Below are 15,079 nucleotides of genomic sequence, written 5' to 3' on the forward strand. Positions count from 1 at the left end.
AGAACCCTGCAAAATGGCCAACAACCCAGCAGCAGGAGGGCAACAACCCAGCAGCAGGACTGATACTTCAGCCATTGTGCAAGGAGGAACAGGAGGAGCACTGCCAGTGCTCTGCAAAATGACCTCCAGCAGGCCACAAATGTATATGTGTCTGCACAAATGGTTAGAAACTGACTGGGGTGTATGGGGTATCTAGATAGAGGTAGCACCTCTGGTGGAGGGCTTGCCGTGTTCCTTCTGGACAGCTCTTCCATCTTTAGTCCTCATCTGATGCCCAACTCTCACCTGTACCTCCAAGTAGCTGCTAGCATGCGGCAGCGGGTATAGCCCGGAACATCACTTCGGCAGGTGGGCCAAACCAGGTGAGGGTAGCTGTGGGGTTTCTTTGAGACCTACGGTGATTTTCAAGGGTTTGCGTACCCTTGCATGTGAAGACTGGATATGGCAGACTGTGCGGAAGAAACAATTCAAGATTCAAATGCGGGTTGTGCTCATAGTTGCACCACAGATTGTCCAGGAGTTGGCTTATGCTTTAGTCCAGATCTGGGAGGAGATCCCTCAGGAGACCATTGGCTATCCTCATCAGGAGCATGCCCAGGCATTGTAGGGATGGGATAATGTACACTGGTATATATATGTATATATATATATATATATATATATATATATATATATATATACTGTTCAAGAAAATAAAGGGAACACTAAAATCCCACATCTTTATTCATTACATAGTGGAATGCGTTCAAAACAATAAAACCTAAAAATTATCAATGTAAATCACAACTAATATCCCATGGAGGTCTAGAGTTGGAATCATGCTCAAAATCAAAGTGGAAAATGAAGTTACAGGCTGATCCAACTTCAGTGGAAATTCTTCCAGACAAGGAAATGATGTCAGTAGTGTGTGTGGCCTCAACGTGCATGTATGACCTCCCTACAATGCCTGGGCATGCTCTGATGAGGCAGCGGATGGTCTACTGAGGGTTCTGCTCCCAAACCTGAACTAAAGCATCTGCCAGCTCCAGGAGATGGCCAACATTTTGGATTTTAAAATTGTTTTTTCAAGCTGGTGTTACAAAGTATTCAAATTTACTGAGATAATGACTTTTGGGTTTTCATTGGCTGCAAGCCATAATCATAAATATTAACAGAAATAAACACTTGAAATACATCACTCTGTAATGACTCTATCTAAGATATGAGTTTCACTTTTTGTATTGAAGAACTGAAAAAAATTTACTTTTTGATGATATTCTAATTTTGCACCTGTGTGTATACAGTGGGTATGGAAAGAATTGAGACCCCTTTAAATTTTTTAACTCTCTTTGTTTCATTGCAGTCATTTGGTAAATTAAAAAAAAGTTCCTTTTTTCTCATGAATATACTCTCTGCACATCACCTTGACTGAAAAAAAAGAAATGTAGAAATTTTTGCATATTTATTAAAAAAGAAAATCTGACATATCACATGGTCATAAGTATTCAGACCCTTTGCTCAGACACTCATATTAAGTCACATGCTGTCTATTTCCTTGTGATCCTCCTTGAGATGGTTCTACTCCTTCATTGGAGTCCAGCTGTGTTTAATTAAACTGATAGGACTTAATTTGGAAAGGCACACACCTGTCTATATAAGACCTCACAGCTCACAGTGCATGTCAGACCAAATGAGAATCATGAGGTCAAAGGAACTGGCCAACAAGCTCTGACAAAATTGTGGCAAGGCACACATCTGGCTAAGGTTACAAAAGAATTTCTGCAGTACTCAAGGTTCCTAAAAGCACATTGGCCTCCATAATCCTTAAATGGAAGAAGTTTGGGACCACCAGAAGTCTTCCAAGTCCTGCCTGTCCAGCCAAATTGAGCAATTGTGGGAGAAGTGCATTGGTGAGACAGGTAAAGAAGAAGATCACTGCGGCTGAGCTCCAGGGATGCAGTAGATAAATTGGAGAAAGTTCCGCAAAGTCAGCTATCACTGCAGCCCTCCACCAGTCGGGCCTTTATGGCAAAGTGGCCGGATGTAAGCCTCTCCTCAGTGCTATCAAATAAATAAGGCAGCACTCTGTAGCGCCATAGTTTGCAAACATGAAATATGAAAATTGAATTGCATTACTGCACTAAAAATATGAAAAATTGAGAAGCGTGAGTGCATAAATTGGCCAATTCATGTGTACCTTGTAGTCACGGTAAGGCGTTTCTCATTACCAGCACCTAAACAATGCCAATCCTCTCTTAGAATAAAGTCTTCATTTGTATGGGAACCTGTGAGTCCTCTCTTAGACTAAAATCTATATCTCTGTGGAGTGGTAGTGGTCCTGCTTTGATTAAAAATGCCTGAAGCTAAGAGGCGGAGTGCTCAGTTAGAAGGTTAATGAAAACAAGTTTCAGAAAACTGACGGTCACATCCAAACATAGATTAGGTATGAACAGGTGCTAACCTAGGATCACCAACTCATATGCAATCAAATAAATAAGGAAGCACTGTGTAGCTCCATAGCTTGCAAACATGAAATATGAAAATTTAATTGCATTACTGTACTAGAAATGTGAAAAATTGAGAAAGTTTACCTCATAAATTGGCCAAATCATGTTTACCAGTAGCCACGGTAAGGCATTTCTCGTTACCAGGACCTAAACAATGCCAATCCTCTTCTAGAATAAAGTCTTCATCTGTTTGAATCTCCAAAGTGCAAGACATACAAAAGCCCACATAGAGTTTGCTAAACTCATGCTATGGGTGAGTTTTTCAGCTGCAGGGACAGGATGACTGGTTGCTATTGAAGGAAACATGAAAGCAGCCAAGTACAGAGAAATCCTGGATGAAAACCTCTTCCTGAATGCTCTGGACCTCAGACTTGGCTGAAGGTTCACCGTCCAACAAGACAATGACCCTAAGCACACAGCTAAAATAACGAAGGAGTGGCTTCAGAACAACTCTGTGACCATTCGTGACTGGCCCAGTCAGAGCCCTGACCTAAACCCAATTGAGCATCTCTGTAGAGACCTGAAAATGGCTGTCAATCAATGATCTCCATCCAACCTGACGGAACTGGAGAGGATCTGCAAGGAACAATGGGGGTCAGCTGCCGTGCGGCTGGGATCTCTCTTGGTGTAGCTAGTGTCCATCTGGAGCCAAGTCTAACCCTACCATCAGGTGCTCCAGAGAAGAGTAAAGTGTTCATCTAGATACGCCCCACCAGGCTTTTCTCAGACCACAGCACAGTGGTTCCACCACTACTCCAGTTACATTTTCACATGAAACTGGACACTTCCTCTTGGCTGCTGGACTAACCCCAGCTCTGGCCACATGCTCTCTCTTATTCCATTGGCAGCATGACAAACACATTGGTGTAAAAATCCTCTCCTGTAACCCTTTACTTATTGGGCCCTGCATACCCTTGCATTATAAAAAGGCAGTTAATTAGTCGGGATGAGTGAACGTTCTCGATGATACTTGGTTATCACTCAGGTTTCATTTTGCTCCGAAGTACTAGTTATTCGGTAAATATTGGGCAATGGTCTATGGAAAGCTTGGATCGTCGCCCCGCATGTTTGATGCTTGTTACACAGCCTATAAGCATGCGGGGATTGCGTGCGAGCCATATTGGTTGTGGCACTACTGTGATTGGCTGGCCATGTGACATCATCAGAGTTTATAAAAGAATAGACATCACCCAGCTCAGCACATTGACACCACATCCTTGTTCTGTGACGCTTCATATTAGAGGGAGGGAGGGAGTGCTTGTCTAGGCCTGTGTGTGCACAGTATAACGAATCATAGGCCTGTAGTGTTGATACTGGTGCTGAAGCTGAGCCATCATATTAACAGCCCTTCTAAAGTTCAATCATTTGCTTTGCTGTTTGTATCACATACATTCTGCATGCAGTGTAGGAAGGGAGAGAGAGTCGCAGGAGCAGGAAGAGTGGCTGAATACTGTCTGTAGACAGCCCGTTGCCAAATGTATAGCTGCATTGTTTTTGAGGAGATGGTGAAAAATTGAATACATTTTGATCCATTGAGTATTATGTGCTTTGTGTTAGTTTTTTGTCTTATATAACACTCAAAAAAATCATTGAAACATTTTCCTGGGTTAAATTTCTTAGCCATACACTATTCTGTGTTCTGGGGTAAAACATTTTACAGTATGTTTAATACTCCAAAAAAGTGTTTAAAATTCTGGCAAGGTTAAATTTCTCATATCTAACACTCCAAAAAAGCATTAAAAAACTATTTGGATGATATTTCTCACCCATACACTACTCCGTGGTCTGGGATACATTTCTCTGAACTGCAAAACTGAGAAAAAAGAGTTAAAAAGTTTTTCAGTATTACATTTCTCAGTCATACAGTTTTATGCTGTTTCTGGTACATTTCTTTGATATCTAGCACTGCAAAAAAGAGTTGAAAAAACTGCCTGGATTGCATTTTTCAACAATACACTATTCCGTAGTCTGTTGTACATTTCTGTGATATCTAACACTACAAACATCATTTAAAAAAAGTGGCTGGATTAGGCTGCTTTTACACATCAGTTTTTTGCCATCAGGCACAATCTGGCAAACTTTGAAAAAAACGGATCCGGCAAAAGTTGCCGCCAGATCCGTTTTTTTCTCATAGACTTGTATTAGCGCTGGATGGCCTCACGTTCCATCCGTTTTTTACCAGACCTGTCGAAAATCTGTTTTCTGGCGGCCGGAGAAAACAGACATAGGAACTTTTTTCTGTCTGTTGAAAAACGGCCAGCGACGGATCCAGCGAAAAATGGGTGAAACATGAGGCCAAATTATGGAATCCGGCAACGGATTTGTTTTTTTTTTTTTAAACAAATCATGCATTTCCCATTCTGGAGTTCTCTCTCTCTCATCCACATAATCGGATCCGGCAAAAAAACAGATCCGTTGCATCAGTTTTTCACAATTTGCAACGGATCCGTTTTTTAAAAAATTCGCTGGATTCTGCCTGATGGCAAAAAACTGATGTGTGAAAGCAGCATTACTGTTCTCATCTATACACTATTCCTTGGTATGTGGTACATTTCTGTGATCTATAATACTGAAAAATTATAAAAATGTTTCTGTGTTAAATTTTTCATCCATACACTATTCCATCTTCTGGAATACATTTCTTTGTTATATAAATTTAAAAAAACTTGTTGAAAAATGTATCGGTATTGTTTTGCTCATCCATACAGTATTATGTGTTCTTGCGTACATTTTGTTGGTATATAGCCCTAAAAAAACTTGTTAAAAAATGTATTACTTTTATATTGCTCATCCATAGGGTATTATTTATACCTTCTTGGTAGAGATGGGTGAACCTGAACAGTAAAGTTTGGCGTCCGAACTAAACACCTACTGTTCAGGCACCGGCACTGAACACGTACTTTATTGGTATAATATTGCCCATACATAGGGTATTACATCTCCTTGGGTGCATTTTGGTGGTATCTAACCCTCCAAAAATTGTTCAAAATTTTTTCAGCATTGTATTGCTCATACATACACTATCACATGTTCTTGGGTACATTTTGTTGCTATACAAGCCTCAAAAAATGTATCGGTATTATATTGCTCATCATAGGGTATTATGTCTTCTTAGGTGCATTTTGGTGGTATCTGATCTGCCAAAAAATTGTTAAAAATGTATTAGTATTATTTTTCTCATCCATAGAATATTACGTGTTCTTGGGTACATCTTAGTGGTATACAAACCTCAAAAAACTGGTTAAAAAATGTATCTGTGCTATATTGCTCATCCACACAGTATAACATGCTCTTGGATACATTTTGTTGCAATATAACCCCAAAAAAACTTGTTGAAAAATTTAACGGTATATATTGCCCATCCGTACAATATTATGTGTTCTTCGTTGGTATATAACCCTCAAAACTTGCTTATCAGTATTGTATTGCTAATTTATAGGGTATTACGTCTTTTTAGATGCATTTCAGAGGTATCTAACACTCCAAAAAATTGTTCAAAAATGTGTTCAGTATTATATTGCTCAAACATAGAATATTACGTGTTCCTGGGTACATTTCAATGGTTTATAACTAGTGTTGAGCATTCCGATACCGCAAGTATCGGGTATCGGCCGATACTTGCGGTATCGGAATTCCGATACCGAGTTCCAATACTTTTGTGGTATCGGGAATCGGTATCGGATCCATAGTGATGTGTAAAATAAAGAATTAAAATAAAAAATATTGATATATTCACCTCTCCGGCGGCCCCTGGATATCACCGCTGGTAACCGGCAGGCTTCTTTGTTTAAAATGAGCGCGTTTAGGACCTGAGAATGACGTCGCGGCTTCTGATTGGTCGCGTGCCGCTCATGTGACCGCCACGCGACCAATCACAAGCCGCGACATCATTCTCAGGCACTAAACTCCTCATTCTAGGAATTTAGGACCTGCGAATGACGTCGCGGCTTCTGATTGGTCGCGTGGCGGTCACATGAGTGGCACGCGACCAATCAGAAGCCGCGATGTCATTCTCAGGTCCTAAACGCGCTCATTTTAAACAAAGAAGCCTGCCGGTTACCCGCGGTGATGTCCAGGGGCCACCGGAGAGGTGAATATATCAATATTTTTTATTTTAATTCTTTATTTTACACATTAATATGGATCCCAGGGCCTGAAGGAGAGATATAAGCCTCAAAAACCTTGCTAAAAATATTACTGTTATTATATTTCACATAGAGTATTACAACTTCTTGGGTATAAATTAAACATGAAGCTTTGCATGCAGACCAGGTGGAGGTGGAGGAACACATGAGACAGGGAGATACTGCCCAGGCTCACTCTGATAGCAATGCACAAAGTCTGATTTAGACCCGTCTTTTACGCACCACCAGATGTTAGTAGCACATAAAATGTTTTTAATGTTCTATATTTGAATGAGGCCCACCAGTTGTTGTCTTCTAGGGTGCATGGATGACTCTACTTATAATTTGTTACTGGCTTTGCACTTTGTTGACAATATTTGAATAAGGCAATACAGATGGTGCCTTCAAGGGTGTATATGTTAGGAGTCGAGTTTCCTCTGCTGTACAGGGGGAATCTCGATCCGTCTCCGCTGCGGTCTCCCATTCTCCTCCAGCCGCAGTGGAGTCTGCTCAGCAGGGACATCGCTCCCAGTGTCTTGCTCGCTCTCACTCTGTACAGAGAGATACTGCTGCTTCTTCAGCTCCTGCCATTAAAGTCAGTGCTGGTCAGCGGCGAGCGGACTTTCCTGGGACTAAGTCCTTGTTTGCGCACACTGAGCATGCCCAGAGCAAGATCTCCCGTTGGAGATCGAGGGTCATGTGCTCTGGCTCTGCAGCGCATTTCATTGGTCCTCTTGGCAGGCCCTGGAAGGGCAAAGTTTCTGTGGCCACTTCCTGTCCTGCAATTATATAAACTGCGCATGACCGCACGGTCATGCGCTAGTGTACAATTGAATACGTGTGTTTGTTGTGAGTGCAAGTCGTTCATTAAATACCCCTACCCTATTGTATGACTGTTCGCGTATGGTGTATGGCTGCTATCTAGCGCCCGACAAATCACTCAACGTGTCACACACGTATCAGCGCCTATTGCTGTGACCGCCAGTGCAGCGCCACATGCCAGTAGTGCGCTTCCTGACCCACGTCTGGGTGCTTAGTGGTGCCTGCCAGCACGGCACAGTTCGCACTTCGGTGCTCTAATTCTAAGAGTTGCCTAACACACCCTGTTGCGGTGTTGTGTCAGCAAGTGGTCTAATCGGACTTCAATCCTAGTTGGGGTTAAGTTCGCTGACTGCTTGCTCGCCTTCTATGTGCGGTACCGCGATCCTGTGATGCAACAGGATCGCTTCCTTCACGTTGGGTGAAGTTTAACCCACGCGAGTATACTTATGAGTACCGCCATATAGTCCGTCATTACTCAGCAGCAGGTTATATCTCTTCACGGTGGACCCCGGGCTACGAACGCACCGTACACTATCAGTCTTATTATTTGGAGCGTTCCGCTAGCCCTAACATTACACTAGCGCCAGGGTCTGGCTAGTGATGACGGACAAACAGCAATCCCTGTGGTATATACAGCAGCTGGAGGGTAGGTTGGCGGCTCTCGAGAGCGCAACCTCAGCTGTGGATGTTACCGCAGTTGCTGTACAGGCTGCCAGCGTGGCTGCAGCAACTTTGTCCATTGCTACCCCTGTTCCGACATTTTCTCGCCTCCCGCTGCCAGAAAAATTTTCTGGTAATAGCAAATTTTGTAGGGGATTCGTGAGTCAGTGCTCTATTCATCTCGAGCTTCTGGCTGCACGTTTCCCCACAGAGCGGGCTAAGGTGGGATTTATTGTGTCTCTATTGTCGGACAGGGCGTTGGAATGGGCTACGCCGCTGTAAGAGCATGGCGATCATGTGGTGCAGAGTGCTCCTCTGTTTTTGAGCACTTTAAAACAGGTCTTTTTAGGACCTCAAGTCACCCATGACACTGCGCTCCAACTGCTGGCATTAACTCAGGGTGAGTCCTTGGTCAGTCATTTTGCCGTCCAATTCCGCACTTTAGCATCTGAGCTGGAATGGTCGGATAAAGCTCTTATCCCCATATTTTGGAGGGGCTTGGCTGACCATGTAAAGGACGCTCTGGCCACTAGGGAGATTCCTGCCACACTGGAGGAGTTAATAACAGTCTCCACTCGAATTGACCTCCGTTTTAAGGAGCGGAGGTTAGAGCGAGCCCAGTGTAGGCAGAGGTTTCGGCTGGCTCCTACTTTCGCCAAACCTCTGGAATCTCCGGTCCTGGTTCCTGAGTCACATGAGGCCAGGGAAGTGTCACAAGCGGGACCTAAGTCCCGGACCGCTTGTGCACTCAGGGTCTGTCATGTTTGCCAGCAGTCTGGACATTTAGCCACCAGATGTCCTCAGCGGTCGAGGAAACGTCAGCGTCTAGTGGTCGTAGGTGGAGGTACACTAGACACGGCGACGTTTGCCTCTAAATTGTCCTTTAAGGGGACAATTACTATAGGCTCATTCTCCCACTCGGTAGAACTCTGCGTGGATTCTGGGGCGGAGGGCAATTTTATGTCTTCTGCCTTCACCCAACGCCACGCAATACCTCTGGTTATGCTAGCTCAACCTGTAACGGTACGAGTGGTGAATGGGTCGACTTTGCCCTCACAGATAACTCACCAGACCATCCCTTTTACTCTGTCCATGTCGCCATCTCATCAGGAGATTATTTCTCTGCTCGTCATTCCAGAGGGAATTGATGAAGTCCTGTTGGGAATACCTTGGCTACGGTACCACTCTCCTCATATCGAGTGGTCCTCAGGCAGAATTCTGGGATGGGGTGAATCTTGTGGGGGTAGGTGTCAGAGGGAGTGCGTTCAGGTAGCTACAACTGAGGTACCCGCAGATCTTTCCTCTCTCCCCAAGCAGTATTGGTCGTATGCAGACGTATTCTCCAAAAAGGCGGCGGAGACCCTTCCGCCCCATCGCCCCTATGACTGTCCTATTGACCTCTTGCCTGGTGCTGAGCCTCCCGGGGTCGAGTCTATCTGCTATCTCTCCCGGAGACGGAGGCAATGTCACAGTACATCCAGGAAAATGTGGCAAGAGGGTTCATCAGGAAGTCAGTGTCACCTGCTGGGGCAGGGTTCTTCTTCGTGCAGAAGAAGAGTGGGGAATTGCGTCCATGCATAGACTACAGGGGTCTTAACGCCATCACCGTTAAGAATAAATACCCTTTGCCTTTGATATCTGAACTGTTCGATAGGCTTCGGGGAGCAAGGGTATTTACTAAATTAGATCTGCGGGGTGCTTACAACCTGATTCGCATCCGTGAGGGGGACGAATGGAAGACGGCTTTTAACACCAGGGATGGGCACTATGAATATCTGGTGATGCCCTTTGGGCTCTGTAATGCCCCAGCCGTTTTCCAAGACTTTGTGAACGATATCTTCCGGGATATGCTTTCCACCTCGGTCGTAGTCTATCTGGATGATATTCTCATCTACTCTCCAGATATTGACTCCCACCGGAGAGATGTTTGCAAAGTCTTCGACCTCCTATGGGCAAACTCCCTCTATGCCAAGTTGGAGAAGTGTATGTTTGAGCAGGAGTCCTTACCTTTCCTAGGCTACATCATCTCAGCCCAGGGATTGGCTATGGATCCTGCCAAACTACAGGCTGTGATGGACTGGCAGGAACCCCATTCTCTTAAAGCGGTGCAGCGCTTTATGGGGTTCATCAATTATTATCGCCAGTTCATCCCGCATTTCTCAACTTTGGTAGCTCCCTTGGTTGCCCTCACCAAGAAGGGGGCGAATCCCAAATTGTGGTCTGAGGAGGTCTCCAAGGCTTTTATCTCTATAAAGTCACACTTCGCTAGCGCTCCCATTCTTCATCGCCCCGATGTTGATAAGCCATTTATCATGGAGGTGGATGCCTCTTCTGTTGGCGCTGGAGCAGTCCTCTTCCAAAAGGATGCTCAAGGTCGGAAGCATCCTTGCTTCTTTTTCTCCAAGACCTTCGCACCAGCAGAGAGGAATTATTCCATCGGGGACAGGGAGTTGCTAGCCATGAAGTTGGCTTTCTCGGAGTGGAGACATCTCTTGGAGGGAGCACGTTTTCCCTTCCAAGTCTTCACAGATCACAAAAATTTGGTGTATCTGCAGACAGCTCAGCGGTTGAATTCTCGCCAGGCCAGATGGTCCTTGTTCTTCTCCCGGTTTCATTTCACCCTCCATTTCCTTTCTGGGGAGAAGAACATTCGGGCCGACGCTCTCTCTCGCTCCGTTGTGTCATCTGCGGAGGAGGAGGAGGAGCCTCGGCTTATTGTCCCCACCGAGAGTTTGAGAACCGTGGCCCCGGTTTCGCTGGAGTCTGTGCCCCCGGGCAAGACCTTTCTTCCATCTAGTTTGCGACCGGAGGTTCTCTCTTGGGCGCACTCGTCCAGGGTGGGTGGACATTTTGGTACTAAAAGGACATCAGAGTTACTGGCGAGGACATACTGGTGGCCGCATATGGCTCGTGATGTCACGGAGTACGTTCGGGCGTGTGTCTCTTGCGCCAGGAACAAGACTCCTCGGCAACGGCCAGCTGGGTTGCTTTATCCTCTGCCCGTGGCTGACAGGCCCTGGGAGATGGTCGGGATGGACTTTGTGGTTGGCTTACCCAAGTCTCGTAATTGCACCATTATCTGGGTGATCACCGATCATTTTTCCAAAATGGTGCATTTGGTGCCTCTTCCACGGCTACCATCTGCACGGGCGTTGGCTGTCTTGTTTATCAAGCATATCTTTCGCTTACACGGTATGCCAGACAAAATTGTTAGTGACCGGGGTCCCCAGTTTGCGTCTCGATTCTGGAGGGAGCTATGTCGTCTACTCAGTATTGAGTTAAATCTCTCTTCGGCATATTATCCCGAGACGAATGGGTTGGTAGAAAGGGCCAACCAGACCTTGGTCACATATCTGCGACATTTTGTTTCTGCCAGACAGGATGACTGGGCATCCTTGCTACCGTGGGCAGAGTTTGCACTTAACAATGCCGCAGCCGACTCTACCGGTCAGACTCCATTCCTCTTAAATTACGGCCAGCATCCGCGTGTTCCTGTGCCCATGCCTGTGTCTTCCGCTGATCCCAGGGTGGCAGACTGGGCTGTGGGGCATTTGGGATCGCACGCAGGATGCCATTCGGGCCTCCAAGGAGAGAATGAGGTCCTCCGCCGATGTTCATCGGCGCCCCGCTCCGACTTTTGCCCCTGGCGACTTGGTGTGGCTCTCCGCCCGTAACATCAGGCTGCGAGTTGAGTCCACTAAGTTTGCTCCTCGCTACTTGGGTCCCTTCAAGGTTCTCGAACAGGTTAATCCTGTGGTCTACCGCCTGGCTCTTCCTCCACGCTTGGGCATCACCGACACCTTTCATGTGTCCCTCTTGAAACCCGTATACATGTCCCGGTTTTCCGAGTCATCTGCCGGGACATCGGGTTCGTCTACGGACGATTACGAGGTGAACGCTATTTTGGGGTGCAAGGTGGTACGCGGCAAAAAGTTTTATTTGGTGGATTGGAAGGGTTATGGTCCAGAGGACAGGTCTTGGGAGCCTGCTGAAAACATTCGGGCCCCACAGCTCATTGCTGCCTTCGAGCGTAGCGAGGCCCAAGGAGGGGGGATCCCTAAGAGGGGGGGTAATGTTAGGAGTCGAGTTTCCTCTGCTGCACAGGGGGAATCTCGATCCGTCTCCGCTGCGGTCTCCCATTCTCCTCCAGCCGCAGTGGAGTCTGCTCAGCAGGGACGTCACTCCCAGTGTCTTGCTCGCTCTCACTCTGTACAGAGAGTTACTGCTGCTTCTTCAGCTCCTGCCATTAAAGTCAGTGCTGGTCAGCGGCGAGCAGACTTTCCTGGGACTAAGTCCTTGTTTGCGCACACTGAGCATGCCCAGAGCAAGATCTCCCGTTGGAGATCGAGGGTCATGTGCTCTGGCTCCGCAGTGCATTCCATTGGTCCTCTTGGCAGGCCCTGGAAGGGCAAAGTTTCTGTGGCCACTTCCTGTCCTGCAATTATATAAACTGCGCATGACCGCACGGTCATGCGCTAGTGTACAATTGAATACGTGTGTTTGTTGTGAGTGCAAGTCGTTCATTAAATACCCCTACCCTATTGTATGACTGTTCGCGTATGGTGTATGGCTGCTATCTAGCGCCCGACAAATCACTCAACGTGTCACACACGTATCAGCATCTATTGCTGTGACCGCCAGTTCGGCGCCACGCGCCAGTAGTGCGCTTCCTGACCCACGTCTGGGTGCTTAGTGGTACCTGCCAGCATGGCACAGTTCGCACTTCGGTGCTCTAATTATAAGAGTTGCCTAACACACCCTGTTGCGGTGTTGTGTCAGCAAGTGGTCTAATCGGACTTCAATCCTAGTTGGGGTTAAGTTCGCTGACTGCTTGCTCGCCTTCTATGTGCGGTACCGCGATCCTGTGACGCAACAGGATCGCTTCCTTCACGTTGGGTGAAGTTTAACCCACGCGAGTATACTTATGAGTACCGCCATATAGTCCATCATTACTCAGCAGCAGGTTATATCTCTGCACGGTGGACCCCGGGCTACGAACGCACCGTACACTATCAGTCTTATTATTTGGTGCGTTCCGCTAGCCCTAACAGTAGAGATGAACCTGAATGTAATGTTTGGCAGGATTTGCACTTAGTGCATAGCCTTTATGAATTTAAGAGTTTCAATACATGACAATTTGAACACTATGTCCCGGAAGCATTTCGCTGTGTTCCGGGACATAGTGCGGCGGCGCATGCGCACTAATGATTTTTGGCTTTGCCCGCAGTTGGGCAAAGCATGCTGCGCGTGCGCAAGGCAAGATTGCCTTGCCCACGTGTGTACTACGGAGGAAACCAACTCACATTCAAGAAAATAGTGCGGCCAGAGGGAAAGGAAGGGGTCAATGAAACAACAGAAGACACCGCCCATCGGACCGAACACAGGGCCCGCTAAAATCAGGTGACAGGTTCTCTTTAACTTCAATAGTCCATAGTCTGGAATGTGTTTACAAAACACAGAGAGCAGTGAATTGTGGTTTACAGTTTGATGACAGATTCTCATGGAACACTGTAAAATAATAAATAATTAATGCTCACCATATTGATCCTTCCCCATGTTCTTGTACCCCGTTATATATCTGTACTTTCTGTTTAATCCAGAATGACAAATGACCACTGCAGCCAATTACTGACTGCAGTGGTGGTGTTTTGGTGATTGCTGCAAGATATGCGGATACAGATTGGGGACTATGAAAACATCAGAACAGGTGCAGCTGAGGATCGGCAAAGAAACTATTACTTATCTTATTATTCTACTACATTCTGAGAGTTGATTTTATTTATTTATTTTTCAATGGCTGTTTAATCTCATGAAGTAATGCCCAATTCTTTCTGAAGAGGAACTAAATATGTGAAGCTTCACTATTTTGCAGTATGTTAACATTGTATATTATTTTTACTTTGAAACTGGAAATAATTATCTCATATTTTAATTAGACGTATTAAAAACTAATCTTATTTTTTTTAATATTACCTGACAATGGAGAGCCTGCAGAGGAAAACCTGTTTAAGATTTGTTGACATGGTTGGATTATAATTACGCAACTCTTTGCATATCTTTGATTGGCATGTGACATATTTAGAGATGCTTGAAATTATGCTTTCGCTAGAGCACTTGTCTTCATGTGATAGCATAAAAGGGCTCAGTGGGTAGCGAAGTCCAGTTAGCTAAGCAGCTGTGCTCAGATAGGATTCAGCTCCGTGGAAAATCTTGTTTTTAAAATCAAAAAGCATTCAGTTTGGAGAAAGATGTACCTCAAGAAAATAAATACAAGTGTTCATGACATTGTCAAATGGACTTACTAAATCAATAGCGCTAACGGGATAACTTGTAAACCCTTTCTGGTTCTTATTTGTTTTTTGTGTTTGTGTTGTTCTGTATAAGAACACCTGCCTAGTCATCCACTGGGCTACTAAGAGCTCTTGTATAGTGTGTCTAAAGGTACCGTCACACTAGACGATATCGCTAGCGATCCGTGACGTTGCAGCGTCCTCGCTAGCGATATCGTCCAGTGTGACAGGCAGCAGCGATCAGGCCCCTGCTGGGAGATCGCTGGTCGGGGAAGAAAGTCCAGAACTTTATTTCGTCGCTGGACTCCCCGTAGACATCGCTGAATCGGCGTGTGTGACACCGATTCAGCGATGTCTTCACTGGTAACCATGGTAAACATCGGGTAACTAAGCGCAGGGCCGCGCTTAGTAACCCGATGTTTACCCTGGTTACCAGCGTAAAAAAACAAACAGTACATACTTACATTCAGCTGTCTGTCCCTTGCCGTCTGGTTCCTGCACTGACTGCTGGCCGTAAAGTGAAAGCAGAGCACAGCCACAGCGGTGAGTCACCGCTGTGTGACTCACCGCTGTGCTGTGCTTTCACTTTCACTTTACGGCCAGCAGTCAGTGCAGGAACCAGACGGCAAGGGACAGACAGCTGAATGTAAGTATGTACTGTTTGTTTTTTTACGCTGGTAACCAGGGTAAACATCGG

Source organism: Ranitomeya imitator, chromosome 5 (genome assembly GCF_032444005.1).
Source record: "Ranitomeya imitator isolate aRanImi1 chromosome 5, aRanImi1.pri, whole genome shotgun sequence".
Taxonomy (NCBI): Eukaryota; Metazoa; Chordata; class Amphibia; order Anura; family Dendrobatidae; genus Ranitomeya; species Ranitomeya imitator.